Here is a 14,776-nt window from a genome sequence, read left to right on the forward strand (position 1 = left end):
GCTCCGGAAGAAGACTCCGTACATTGAGGGTGACGCAAGTCCGCGCACCCAACGCAGGTGGAATGACAGGCGGGACGCCACCCGAAGGGGCGCCCTACTGGTTCGAGCTAATTCCCCAAGACGACCAGGAGGAGGCGCCACAGCGGTGAGCTACTACCCTGTCACACGTGGTGGAGAATGCGGGCATAGCGGTCCGCCCCTGATACGAGGGGCCAGCGTCAAGACTGCGGACTATTGCCCAGAGCAGTGTCTTGCGCAGACAGACGGTCGACCCAGATTGTGGGTACAGACCCAGACCCACCAAAGGGGTCCAGAGTGTGGGGATTGAATCGGGAGTAACCCGCTGAACCCCAACATGGAGGCTGAGAAGTTATTAAAATGTCTGCTAGAGAAGCAGCAGGAGCAGTCGGCCCAGCAGCACCAGCAGCAGGTGCAAATGCTGCAGCAAATGACCACTCAGCAGCAGCTGATGATGACTCAGCACCAAGAGAATCAGCAGCAGCTCCTCCGAGAGTTGGCAACCCAGCAGCGTGTGCAGCAGGAACATTTGGTGCAACAGATGGCCGCGTTATTACGCCCGGCGGGAGGCACCCCTGCCGCCCCCTTGGGGACCGGACTGGGGGATAACCCAGGAGCACTACCGGTACGCCTCACCAAGATGGGGCCTGAGGATGACCCAGAGGCCTATCTGGTGACATTTGAACGGTGGCGACCGCCGCCCGGTGGCCTTCAGAACATTGGGCCACGTTACTAGCCCCTTATTTGACGGGGCAGGCTCAGGCCGCATATCGGAGCCTCGACCCCCGGGAAGCGCTCGAGTACACCCGAGTGAAGGCGGCCATCCTAGACCACACCGGCATTAGCCCAGAGACCTACCGACAACGTCTCCGTAAGGAACAATATCCTCCGGGGGCCCGACCCCGCGCCGTGGCCCAACGCATCCGGGACCACTGCTGGAGGTGGTTGAACCCAGAGGGCCTGACGGGACCCCAGGTGGCGGAGCTGGTGGCCTTAGAGCAGTTCACCCAGATCCTACCCCCGGGAGGGAGGGCCTGGGTGCGACGGCATCGACCGGCCACCCTCTCCGCAGCAGTGGCCTTGATGGAGGACTACTTATTGGCCGAGGGGGCAGAGGCACCACCCCGAGCAGCCGAGAGCCTTGGTCGCAAGGGCGGCGCAGAGGAGGGGAACTCTCGTGGGGCGGGAGTCTCTGGACCACTGGCAGGCAACAGCCATCGGCACCCGAGACCTCCCAACCCTGAACCCCGACCCAAGTTATTACTGATGGCGACTAGGAGGGAGCGACAGCCCCCGGAGCGAACAGACCCCCCCCGGAGGAGGCCCAAGCCTGGCCGAAACCTGAGAGAGGTGCTGGGGCTGCGGTCGAGGGACATTTCCGGCGAGACTGCCCTTTTATGGACTGCAGCTACGGGCAGGCCTGGATGGCCGGACAACGGGCACGGAAAAAAGGGGTAAGAAAGTTGATAGACCCGGTCCAGGTTGAAGGGAACCCCACCAATGCCCTCGTAGATTCGGGGTGTAGTCAGACCCTCATACGAGAGGGGCTGGTCCCGAACCTTAATCTTTCGGGGCCCCCGATCTACCTGCAGTGTGTGCATGGAGACATCCGCCAGTATCCCACAGCCTGGGTCAAGATGGGAGTAGGCTGCCAGGAGGAGGGTCTCCGGGTAGGAGTGGCCCCTAGGCTGGCCTACCCGGTGGTGTTGGGACGAGATTGGCCCGGCTTCGGAGAGGTCCTCCTAAGATATCAGCCACCCAAGCCCCGACCAGACAGAACTATAGCACCGGGAACGGGGCTGCTTGGGAGCAGGCTAAGGGATGACCCCGGGATGGAGACCCCTGCGAATTGTCCGGGAGACAGACCCCATTCGGTGGAGGGCGCCCGGGTGGAGTTAGAGTGCGACGGGGACTTCTTACGGGAGCAACGGGAAGACCCAACCCTAAGCCGAGCCTGGGAACAAGCCACCAACCCTGCTATTGAGGGGGACGGGACGCTACGGACTCCACAGGGCCCCCTCTTTGAGGTATGGCAGGACCGCCTGTACCGAATAGCGCAGGAACCTCTGACCCGAGAGACGTTCCGCCAGCTGTTGGTACCCCGGAGACTGCGAGCCGGCCTCCTCCACTTAGCCCACGCAAACCCTTGGGCCGGACACCTGGGACGCGAGAAGACCCTACAGAGGGTGGCCCGCCGGTTCTTCTGGCCAGGCATCCACCGGGAAGTGGCAGACTTTTGCGCCTCGTGCCCAGAATGCCAGCGAGCCGGACCGAAAGGGGTAGCTCCTGCACCCCTGGTACCCATGCCAGTCGTGGGGGTACCCTTTGAACGGATCGGGATGGACCTCGTCAGCCCCCTTGAGCGAAGCAAGACAGGGAACCGCTTTATACTAGTAGTCGTGGACTACGCAACCTGCTATCCCGAAGCCGTTCCCCTAAAGACAGCGACGGCACCGACCATTGCAGGTGAACTGGTAAAGATTTTCGCCCGGGTTGGGATACCCGGGGAAATATTGATGGACCAGGGCACCAATGTGTCCTCCAAGTTAATAGCCAAGCTATGTCGCCTCCTCCATATCCAGACCCTCCGGACATCGGTGTACCACCCGCAGACCGATGGCTTGGTAGAGCGGTTCAATGGTACACTAAAAGCCATATTGCGGAAGTTTGTGGAGGAGGACCCCTCACATTGGGACACCTTGTTGCCAGCCCTGCTGTTTGCAATAAGAGAGGTACCACAGGCCTCGACGGGGTTCTCGCCTTTCGAGCTCCTATATGGCAGGCAGCCCAGAGGAATACTGGACCTCCTGAAAGAGGAGTGGGAAACACAGGAAACACGGGTCCTTGGGACCACACAATACGTGCTACAACTCCGGGAGCGACTCCAAACATTAGGGGCCTTCGCCCGTGAAAACCTGGAACGGGCCCAGGCAGGTCAGGAGTGCCTCTATAATCAAGGGGCTAGAGGGAGGAAGTTCGCCCCAGGCGATCGGGTGCTGCTTTTACTGCCCTCTTCCGAGTCGAAGCTCCTGGCCAAATGGCAGGGTCCCTATGAAGTGATCTGACGAGTGGGACCAGTCGATTACGAGGTCAGACTACCTGGTCAACGGAAAGAGACACGCATTTATCACATTAACCTTCTAAAGGCCTGGAAAACTCGGGAAGCCATGGTCATTGGCCCATCCACCCCAGATTCGGAACTTGGACCCCTAGCAGGGGACCTTCCCGACCCCAGACCGGCTACGCTGGGGTCAGGCCTCAGCCCCAGACAAAGGGGGCAACTACAACGGGTGGTAGAGAAGTTTCCGGACGTTTTATCGGCCCGCCCGGGCCGGACGACTTTAATGAGTCATCATATCGCCACCGACCCCAGGAAGAGGGTGACGGATAACCACCGGCCGTTGCCCAAGAAAATGTGGGATTCAGTGCGACGGGAGGTAGAGACGATGTTAGAGATGGGAGTGGTAGAGGAGTCGACGAGCGAGTGGCGAAGCCCTATCGTCCTAGTTCCGAAACCAGACGGGACGACTCGGTTTTAGCATTGACCTTCCTGAAATCGATGCATCTCCCGTTTTGATGCCTATCCAATGCCTAGAGTGGATGAACTGTTAGAGTGCCTCGGGGGAGCCAAGTACCTGTCAACCTTAGATTTGACTAAAGGATATTGGCAGATCCCACTGACGCCAAACTCCCGAGCGAAGACGGCCTTCCCTACTCCTTTCGGCCTCTTCCAGTTTGTAACCATGCTGTTCGGGTTACATGGAGCGGCGGCCACATTTCAACGCTTGATGAACAAGGTCCTCCAACTCCACGACCAATACGCGGCGGCGTACATAGATGACGTCATGGTTTACAGCCTCGACTGGGAGAGCCATTTACACCACCTGGCAGCAGTGCTACAAGCCCTCAGAGCGGCCAGCCTAACAGCTAACCCGGCGAAATGTCACTTAGGCCAAGAAGAAGTGACCTACCTGGGATACACGGTAGGAGGGGGAAAACTAACACCCCTGATTAGCAAGGTACAAGCCCTCAGAGATGTACCCACCCCCACTACGAAGAAACAAGTGCGTCAGTTTTTGGGATTAGCTGGGTACTATCGTCGTTTTGTACCAGACTTCGCATCTATAACCGCCCCCCTGTCAGACCTAACGAAGAACTCCCAACCTTGACAGGTACAGTGGACTACGCAATGTGAGCGAGCCTTTAACACACTCAAGGAACGGCTCACTCAAGAACCAGTACTACGACACCCCGACTTCACGAAGGAGTTTATACTACAAACAGACGCTTCGGAAGTCGGCCTAGGCGCAGTACTCTCCCAGGAAGTAGACGGGGAGGAACACCCAGTACTGTATTTAAGTCGGAAGCTGTTCCCCCGAGAAAGACACTTCTCAACGATAGAGGCCCTGGCGGTACGGTGGGCTATCGACGCCCTCCGTTACTATCTGCTAGGGAATAGTTTTAAATTAATCACAGATCACGCCCCTTTGCGATGGATCCACAGCATGAAAGACACGAACGCTAGAATTATGCGGTGGTACCTCGCCCTCCAGCCTTACGACTTCCAGGTGCTCCACCGACCGGGTAAGGCCCATACTAACGCCGATTTCTTCTCCAGGCTAGGGGAGGAGGGCGAAGAATCGGATCAAGGAGGGGGATCCTTAGCGCAGGGGGTGGTCTGCGAGGGGGCAGTCAAGCTCCCATCCAACTGCCGAGGCCCTAAATAGTTAGCCCTGACAGCAGAGGATTCGTCACGCTTGTACGGGGTGTGTCCCAAATGCACAGAGAGTGCGAGAGGAGGGAGCATACCCCAGCCTAGGCAGACGGCCGTGGGAGGAGAACCCTTGTGGGAAGCCCCGGTGAAGGACCAGCCCACACTCCTGGAACCGCCGAAGACTGCGACTTCTCCAGGTCGAGAGGGAGCCTCACTGTGGGAGGGACCAGCCGAGGCGGTGGAACACAAGACCCGTGGGGAATCAGGAGACCCGTGGGACACTCCAGCAGCGGGATGGATAGGAGGCAGCTTAAGGGAAGAGACGGACTGGTACGTCTGACCCGGTAAGCCTCAGCGTGTTTTGGTGGGACCCCCGCACTGATTCATAGATTCATAGATTATAGGACTAGAAGGGACCTCGAGAGGTCATCGAGTCCAGTCCCCTGCCCGCATGGCAGGACCAAATACTGCCTAGACCATCCCTAATAGACATTTATCTAACCTACTCTTAAATATCTCCAGAGACGGAGATTCCACAACCTCCCTAGGCAATTTGTTCCAGTGTTTAACCACCCTGACAGTTAGGAACTTTTTCCTAATGTCCAACCTAGACCTCCCTTGCTGCAGTTTAAACCCATTGTTTCTGGTTCTATCCTTAGAGGCTAAGGTGAACAAGTTCTCTCCCTCCTCCTTATGACACCCTTTTAGATACCTGAAAACTGCTATCATGTCCCCTCTCAGTCTTCTCTTTTCCAAACTAAACAAACCCAGTTCTTTCAGCCTTCCTTCATAGGTCATGTTCTCAAGACCTTTAATCATTCTTGTTGCTCTTCTTTGGACCCTTTCCAATTTCTCCACATCTTTTTTAAAATGCGGCGCCCAGAACTGGACACAATACTCCAGCTGAGGCCTAACCAGAGCAGAGACGGTGGATAAGCCGGGTTGCCCGTTGGCAAAGACTAATTTCCGGGACTTTGGGGCCAGTAGGCCATAGGGCCCAGTGACAAGGGCTAAGTTCCTAGACTTCGAGCCGGTAAGCCAAGCCACTGCGGGACAAAGGTTGCTTTCCAAGCTCTAGGCCATTAGGCCGGTTAGGATACCCCCCTGGGAGGGTTCTTAAGGGGGAGGGTGTGTGGTGGGGCGATTACCCCACACCCAGAGAGACTGGGCTGCGGCAGGCCTAGGCGGCGGCGTAGACGCGCGGCCAATCAGGAGAGGGCTTACTGGGAGCCAATCAGAAGGCAGATTGGAGCCAGCCAATCAGGGCCCGGCTTAGCCATATAAAAGGCTGCCCAGAGCAGGAGCAGTCAGTCTGTCCCAGGCCTTCAGAGGGGAAGGTCTGTCTCCAGAGCTGGGAGGCCAGCACCACGGACAGCGCAGTGCAGGCCAGCCTGAGAGAGTGGGAGAAGGCCCCACTCCATAGCCTGCTAAGCGGCAGGCCTGGGAGGAGGAGGCCTAGCGTAGCGAAGGGCTGTTGGGGAAGCGGTCCAGAGGGATAGTTAGAGGAGGAAGGAGAAGGTGACAGTCTCACTGTCTTCCCAAGGGCCTCTGGACCAGGGCTCAGAGTAGTGGGCGGGCCTGAGGTCCCCCCCCCTTTTTTTCCCCCTTTGTTTGCTGTGCTGTCATACGCACAGCCATAGGCCGCAGGGAGCGGCTGGCCAGAAACATGCCCGGTCCTGGACTGTGAGGATCGGACTCGAAGGCGTGGGGCTGTTGTTTAACCCCCTCCCCCCCCCCCCCCGGAAGTGGGTGTGAAGAGACGAAAGGGACACTGTCGGAGGACAGTGCTCCGGAAGAAGACTCCGTACATTGAGGGTGACGCAAGTCCGTGCACCCAACGCAGGTGGAACGACAGGCGGGACACCACCCGAAGGGACGCCCTACTGGTTCGAGCTAATTCCCCAAGACGACCAGGAGGAGGCGCCACAGCAGTGAGCTACTACCCTGTCACAAGGGCATTAGAGGTCTGGAAATGTTGTGAGTTTTAGTACATGCTTCTCTGCATTTTAGAAAAGCCTAACTCACCATGCTGACATTCTATCCTGCGATACCATGTCAAATAGACAGGGATCATTATTATCTATTTAAGGTATGCATATTTAGCTTCTCTAATTGCACCTGGTATTTCATAGTTCTTCCAGAGAACACACACATATCCTATTTCCATCAATATTTCTTTCCTTCTCCACATTACCGTGGAGTCTGCACTTTTGCTTCACTCTCCACAAGCCTGGAAAGTTTTCTTCCCACTGAGCTACCCTCCATCTCTGGTTCTTTGGTTTCTCTCACCCTCCGTCCCCCATCCCTTGTTTTTTTTTCTTTATGCACTGTAGTGATGAGGAACATTGATCAAACAATAATTCATCTGAACCCTAAAGAGTCTGAGTTTTGGTTACAGATAGCAGAAGAGTAACCATGAGCTGTTAAGACTCTCCTGCTTGGAAAAGTGAAACATCTAAAGGCAAGGTGTGGCATCTATTAGCTTACATGAGGGCCGGCAGAAAATACAGACTAGCCCCTGGGATATTGAAGCTTCATCACCTGGTTTTTAGGGCTATATTGATAGAGGTAGAGATGAATAAATTGAAAGAAACAACTGAGTAGTAACATACATATTGTCTGGGAAGGAAAACTCTATTCCTCCCTCCCCTGACAGACCTCATTGTAACACACTGATGCTAATGCAGCCTTGAGAATCAAGTCATTTTTACAGTAACTGCATATCTTTCCAGGAGCACAGGAAGTTGACCAGAGGATCCACATAGTCCTAGGGGAAAGAGCCTGCATGCTGAGCATGTTTCCTAATGTGTCTCCCTGAACAATAATTACATTAGAAGCCCTGCTGGCTTATAGCCTTTGGAACAAAAAAAATGTTACAAATTGCCATGCTTCAGCCTTTGTGACTCACGCCAAGTCCAGCGCTTTGCCAGTTTCAGAAATTCCAGACTCTATTGATGTCCTTGAAAATGATAGGTCAGTGGACACCTACTCAATGCATGAGCTTCTAAGCACTACAAGTTGATTTTAATAATATAATCTTTTTTAATACAAAGGTCAACAAGAGACCAAGTGGATTTCTCTGAATTTGTGTTTTGCACCTATTACATTTGACTTTGTAATTGCTGATGACTTAGTCCTTTTCAGACTCATCTCTCTTCTTTTACATGGGACTGAAATAGTGGATGAGCATTTCTGGGAATATTAGTAAGGGAGTTGGGTGATAAAGAATGCCAATGCATGGAGCATCCACCCTGAGTATGTTTATCCTCTCTTAAAGAAGAACAGAGGTATCCTAGTGTATAACTTTAACTGTGCAACTATAGCCCCAAGTCTTTAACTCATTCAAGATCCCTGATATCTATTGTTTTTATGCTAAATTTCTGAAATCTGAATAGTACTGTCTTTTTTTAACATTGGACAAGCAAAAAAAGTAAGAAGTTTCGTTTTCTAAGTATCTATGAATTTCTATAATTGCAGGAATTACTCAATTAGTTTATTAGGAGGTTAGTCCATAATCTGATTACTGATGGTTTATGGGAGAGGGGAAAGAGATGGATATTGATTCTAGGAAGAATACATCTGAATGGAATTCTGAAAGGATGTTAAATCATATGGTAATCTTCAAAAAGAGTAGGTGATTCATGCTGACTTTAAGTAACTTAGTACAGTGGTTCTCAAACTGGGGTTCACAAAATGTTACAGGGGGTTCTCAGGAAAAAAATCTCTGATGGTGGACAGAGCTGTCCCTAGAGACAGCAGGGGCCGGCAGCACGGAGTCCCTGGACTTCCAAGAGCTAAGCAGATCAAAGCAAGCATATCTATCACAGTGAGGAGATTTAAACTTCAAGACTCCTTATAAAAATGGAAAGGGAGGTGGATATTTTTTGCTGTTTTTAAGATTAAATAGGCAGCTAGTATTGATTTTAACATTATTATGAATAGGGTGACCAGACAGCAAATGTGAAAAATCGGGACAGAGGGTGGAGGGTAATAGGAACCTATATAAGAAAAAGGACCCCAAAATCGGGACTGTCCCTATAAAATTGGGACATCTGGTCACCCTAATTATGAAGAACAAGTTTAAGCTATGTTGTAATGTGTGTTGTTTGCCTGGATTGCTCAAGACCTGAATGCTTGTATAGGAGTAACTGTTTGAGTTGGCTTCTTAAATACCTTCATGCTGTTTCACATCTGATACTCCTTGATGAAACATAGGAGCCTTGTCTTATAACAGGATTATACAAAGTGATACAAGCTACAAAAGTGAGATCTTGGAAGAGTGTTGCCATTTTCATAATGTAATAAAAATACTGTAATGATTAATAATTAATAATAGTGTGTAATAAGCATGTCATAAAAACAAATTTTATATTTCCAAGATCACTGCTTTTATAATTTATACTCAGGTAAAGGAGGAAATCCCTGGAAATATTCATTTTTAGGAGGGGGTTTGCGAGACTTGACATTTTAGTGAAAGGGGTTCACAGGTTGTTGAAGTTTGGGAACCACTGTCCTAGACCCATAAGGGTGCACCTCAGTAAACCCCATGTATTTCTGATAGATGTGCAAATCAAGCTCCAAGACAATGCAGTTTTGAGGTGTACATGGGATGTGGATCTCTTTACAAAATCCCTGCTGCCTTTGCTCAGTAGAATAGCATTAGCTTCATTTATTGCACGCTTTTGTGGCCCACAAGGGGGGGGAACAGGATTTTTCCCATGGTGAAAATAGTATTTGGTGATCCTGTCTCTCCCTCTGGGGATTAGACATGACTTGTGCTAGGTACTTAACACGCACATAATCAAGACAAGGCTCCTTTCTCAAAGAGTTTAAGTGCTATCAGGTTATAGTTCTCATTGCATTCTCCATGACATTGATCATTCCTCACTTCAGTGAATGCTGATAGCAGGCCCTTTGGCTTCTCATAGATTTTATTTTTGTATTGCTTTAGTTTTTAACTTTTCTTCCTTTTTCACTTGAAATTCTCAATTGACTAATAAATCTCTCCCTCTGGGCATGCCAGTCTCCCCAAACTCTGATAATCTCTAATTAGTGCCTTCTCTTTTCCTATATTTTCATTTGGAATTATCTCTTACAGCTATTATAGTTGCACTGTAACTTCAGCTGCAAGATTACAGTGCTTACCTTCCTCCATGGACCATGCAATTGCCACTTAAGGCATTTAATATCTAGGAAAGATTTGTGAGTGATGCAATGATGACCTCCCCAGAGAGTGAGTACTTTGTCAGTAACAGTCTAGTGTATCTAGCATCAAGTATCGGTACTATAGAGTGTATATGATTATTATGAGTTTTTACCCACTCCCCCATTATTATTTGTTGGTAATTTTATCTAAACATTCTAGAGTGCATTTTAAGATGATGAAAGAATCAATTATCTTAAGCCATTATTAGACAAAATTGTTGTGGAGTTCATAGTGTTCTGTGACTTAGGGTTTGTCTATACTTACGCACTGGTTCGGTGGCAGGCAATCAAACTTCTGGGTTCGATTTATCACGTCTTGTCTGGATGCGATAAATCGAACCCAGAAGTGCTCCCCGTCAACTCCGGTAATCCTGCTTGGCGCGAGGAGTACGCGGAGTCAACGGGGGAGCCTGCCTGCCGCGTCTGGACCGCGGTAAGTTCGAACTAAGGTATGTCAACTTCAGCTATGTTATTCACGTAGCTGAAGTTGCGTACCTTAGTTCGAATTGGGGGGTTAGTGTAGACCAGGCCTTAGATTTCAGAGTGTGGGGGGGAATACTGTAGAAAATAACATATTGATACCTTGCTGCTGTGTATGCAGAAGTTTTAGAGCGGTTCCAGAAAACATCAGAGAGAGTCTGCATGATTGTCCTTTTACTTAGACCACGAAAAGTTCCTTCCTGTTAAAGCAAGTGCTTTAAGGATCTCTCATATATTATCCATACAGAATTGTTAAAGTTAGGTTTATTTGTGGTTTGGCATTTTGATTTTTGAATGACTTTTTGGGGGAGCAGGGGAAGGCGAGGGAGCTGTCGTCCATTTTATTATTACTTTTTGTAAAAGTACTCAGTAAAGAAACTAGACATTGAGAATTGAATTATGCAATTTAAAGAATGTTGTTAAGTTAAAATGTAATTGTTATAGAAACACCTTGGTGTTAAAGTTATCAGATCAATGGCTTCCTGTAAGGACCAATAATAGACTCACAATATTATTGTCAAAAGATGAATGTAAATAAAAATGGGGATCAATAAAATGATAGACCTATATGTTCAGATGGGTGTAATGTATATTATATTTTGGGATAAGCAAATTTCTGATAAACACTCTGGTGCTACAGTCCAGTTACCTCCAATTATTTACATTAGATAAAAAGGGCCATTTTAAATCCAGTAACTGCCCTTCAGAATGCTAGTGACTCAGAGTTGTTCTTAGAAGTTACACTAATAGTTTGTTTTAAATGGAGCTAATTAAGTTACTTCTTCAATTTCACCCATTCAAAACCAAATTTCCCTAGATGCTTCACCAGACAAGCATGATAGATGTACCATTCTCATATGTTACTGCCATCTCTGTCACTAGAGCATTAAAAGTAAAGACTGTAAGTACTGTTAGAGCAATTAGCTCGCAAACTATTTTAAGGCATACAGCTGCACACAGAGACAACAAAGACAAACAAACCATAGCTTAATCACTTATACAAATTAGGTTTTTGAAAAGTATGTGATTGTTACATTCCTTAGGAGAATAGATAGTGTAATACAGTGGCACAAACTGCTTACTTTTTTTGAGGAGAGAGGGGAGGGATATTTTTTAAAAAGAAAACAATTCTTAAATCCTATTTTCTCTGAGAATTCTCCACTGAGTTGCATGGTGGTGATATACATCTTCAATGTCTGCTTGTTTAAAGTGTGATTCTGCTCTGAACAGTGTCTGTAAAATTGGCTTAGGGGGATTCATATTTTCTCAGATTTCCACAGCAAATATTCATCAGTTTTCAAGTTTAATTCTAAAACAAAAATAGTTTTCTAAATACCAGCCTGCCAAACTCACACAAAAACCTAAATTCAAGATGGGTTAATAGTGAACACTGTATCAACACCAATAATGATGATTATATTGGCTAAATTCTACTCTCATTTACAACTTTTCCTCACATGGCTTCACATCTATGTATCCTCTTTGGGCCTATTTCTCTCTTCTTGCTTACGCAAGTTTTACACTGGTGTAAAGTCATTACTTATATGGAATTACTTTTGACTTACTCCACTGTAACTTAGATGATAATCAGATCCTTTATCTTCAGTGGGGTTGTATAACTGTATCTGAGTGAAGAATTTGGCTGAGAGTTGAATTTAACCTAATGCTCAAGTACATAGGATTAATCTGTGGAATGGAAACTCCAAGGGTCAGATCCTCATGTCTGTGCATTCTGCTAAGGTTCAACACCACTGAAGATTTTTTGGGAGGGGATGTGTGATTTTTAAGCCACCTTGATGATCCTCTGGTCTTGAGGAATGACCAGCAGCCAGGGCTCGCAAGAGCATAGGGGCACTCCAGCCATACCTTCTAACCCCTGACCACAGCCACTGCAAATAATAGCTGGAGATGGCATATGAGCTACTATGCTGACACTATACCACCATAGGATTCACCCTGTATTGGGGAATCCCAAGTACCTGGATCCACCAGCTTTTGAGCAGTGTTATGCTTGGATCAGTATAAAATGGCTCTAACTAAGGGCAGGATCTGCTCTTATGAGTTTGCAGTAACTAAGATTCCTCATTCTGTAGCTTCTAAAGTCTTTCTGTATCTACTACGTTATGTAAAACAACCTTGAAGCCTTATTGATGCATTCTCCAAAAGTATCCGTGAATCTGGAAAGCTGGTAAATGTGATCTAATGATTCCTGGATGGCTAAAGCACATGTGCAACTGGATGTACCTTGTAAAAGTAAGCCCCAGCTACATGAAGAAGATTTTAAACACAGTGGCACTAGATACATGCATGTCACCCATATACCTGAGAGCTGGATAAAGCATCTAAAATGTCCAAGACTGTGTGTGTGTGTGTGTGTGTGTGTGTGTGTTCCATATACTTGTAGGCCCTGGGATATGGGATAAATCAAATTTTGGTGCCCTTATCAAGTCAGTATTTTACAGCATTGCAACAGTTTGAAGCTGGGTCCTTTTTTAGAAAAGGCTTAGTGGTAATTCATAGGAAAGCAGAGATTATCTTATTTTAAGTACATGCTTTTCTGTTTTGCTATGGATTATTTTTGCCATTACTTCACAATTATATATTGTAATTAAAAGTTAAAGCAGCTTTCTGTACTCCCATTTGAATTTCAAATGGAATTCTGAGGCTCCATAGACAAAGTGGAAAAAATTAGAATTGTACTTGACTGACATATTTCTATGAGGATAAGATTAAAATACTTTTCTGAGGTGGGAGGGGGGAGAAATCATTTCAGGAACTAAAACATAAGAAAAGCCAAGAATACTGATGCAATTGTCCTCAAGTTAGGAGCTGGTTATGTCTGGATTTTAGTAAATTCTTCAAACAAAATGTTTGTACAGTGCTCATATAGTTTGGACTCTTCTCCCCTCTTCCCCTCCCTCCCACTTTCTACTGTCATGTACAAAAATGTATCCAGTTCTGATCCAACTTGTTTTATGCTAGCATAACTCCCTTGACTTCAACTGAGTTGCTCTTGATATACACTGGTATATGTTTGAATAATAAAATCAGGCTGTATGGCGTTTTGTACCACCATGAAGCATATCATACTGTCAGACATAGCATACTATATGGAGGTTAGTTAGGCTCATCATATCCTACTACTCATATACATCTAATGTGGTCCTAATTATTAGCCTTCATTGTGATTTCTCACCCAGTTTTACACTGGTGTAACTATTGACTTTCATAGAGTTATGCTTAACACTTCATTTTTTACTTGTGTAAATTAACAGAATCCGTCCCTAAGGCCAAAATCTGTACTCAGTTTAAACCAGTAGATTCACATCTGTATTTTCAGTGGTATGTGTGGGGCAGAATTTGGCCCTCTGAGTAGAATTCAGAGCATTAAGGAGGAACACGACAAAAATGTCAATTCTGCAGGAAAGGTAGAGGCGCCAGAATATAATGTGGTTTTGTGGGATTGTGAGAAGAAACACAATTATAAATCTAAATTTAGGCCCCAATACAGGGCAGCACTTAAGCAAAATATATTCTCAAGAATTAACTGCTTTGCTGAATCAGGTCCTAAAAGTAGGAAATACCAAGATTAACTGGCAAAACTAATATACTTACACATGCTGCTCTCATACATTATTCAAGAATCATCTGGTGATTTGGGAAACTTGGGGCCTGATTTTCCATTGCCCTGCACTTTGTGTACTCACCTTATACTTATACCCTTCTGATTTGGTTGCATTTTACACTCTTTGCACTGGTGTAAATGACTACATAAAGTGCAGTGTAAGAGCATACCTAATTTGATATCTCTCTTAATAATTTCCACTCTTCTATACCCAACACAGCACTCTTCTTTTTGGTGTTCCTTTGCAATGTTAGCAAGTGATGAAGCAGAAATGATAGGCCATGAAACCTTCAGAAGTTTATAGAAAATCATGTTATGCTCAAAGTGCCTAGGAAATATAACAACAAATAGTATTGCTATGGTGTAATCATGTGAAACAAATAACCCTGTCCTGCTCCCTTTGAGGTCACTGGCAAAAACCCCATTGACTTTACTGGGAGTAGGATAAAGCCCAAAAGTTGAGTGCATTGTTGGATTAAAGGAATCTTTAGATAAACTACTATTTTTACAAGTATTGTATGACAAACAGTCAGAAGCGATGTGACCCATCTCTATTCCAATTTCATTGTTTCCAAGTTTCTCCTATATTTGTCTGTTTTGCTTTGTCGGAAAATTTTCCTTTTCTTTTAAGGACTTTGAAAGGAAGTCATTAATCAACACTATTGTGCTTTCAGAAAATTCAAGTAATGTTATTTTCACTTTATGCCTTGGAATACCTTCTGAAGAAAATAAAA

This window comes from Trachemys scripta, chromosome 8 (genome assembly GCF_013100865.1).
Source record: "Trachemys scripta elegans isolate TJP31775 chromosome 8, CAS_Tse_1.0, whole genome shotgun sequence".
Lineage (NCBI taxonomy): Eukaryota > Metazoa > Chordata > Testudines > Emydidae > Trachemys > Trachemys scripta.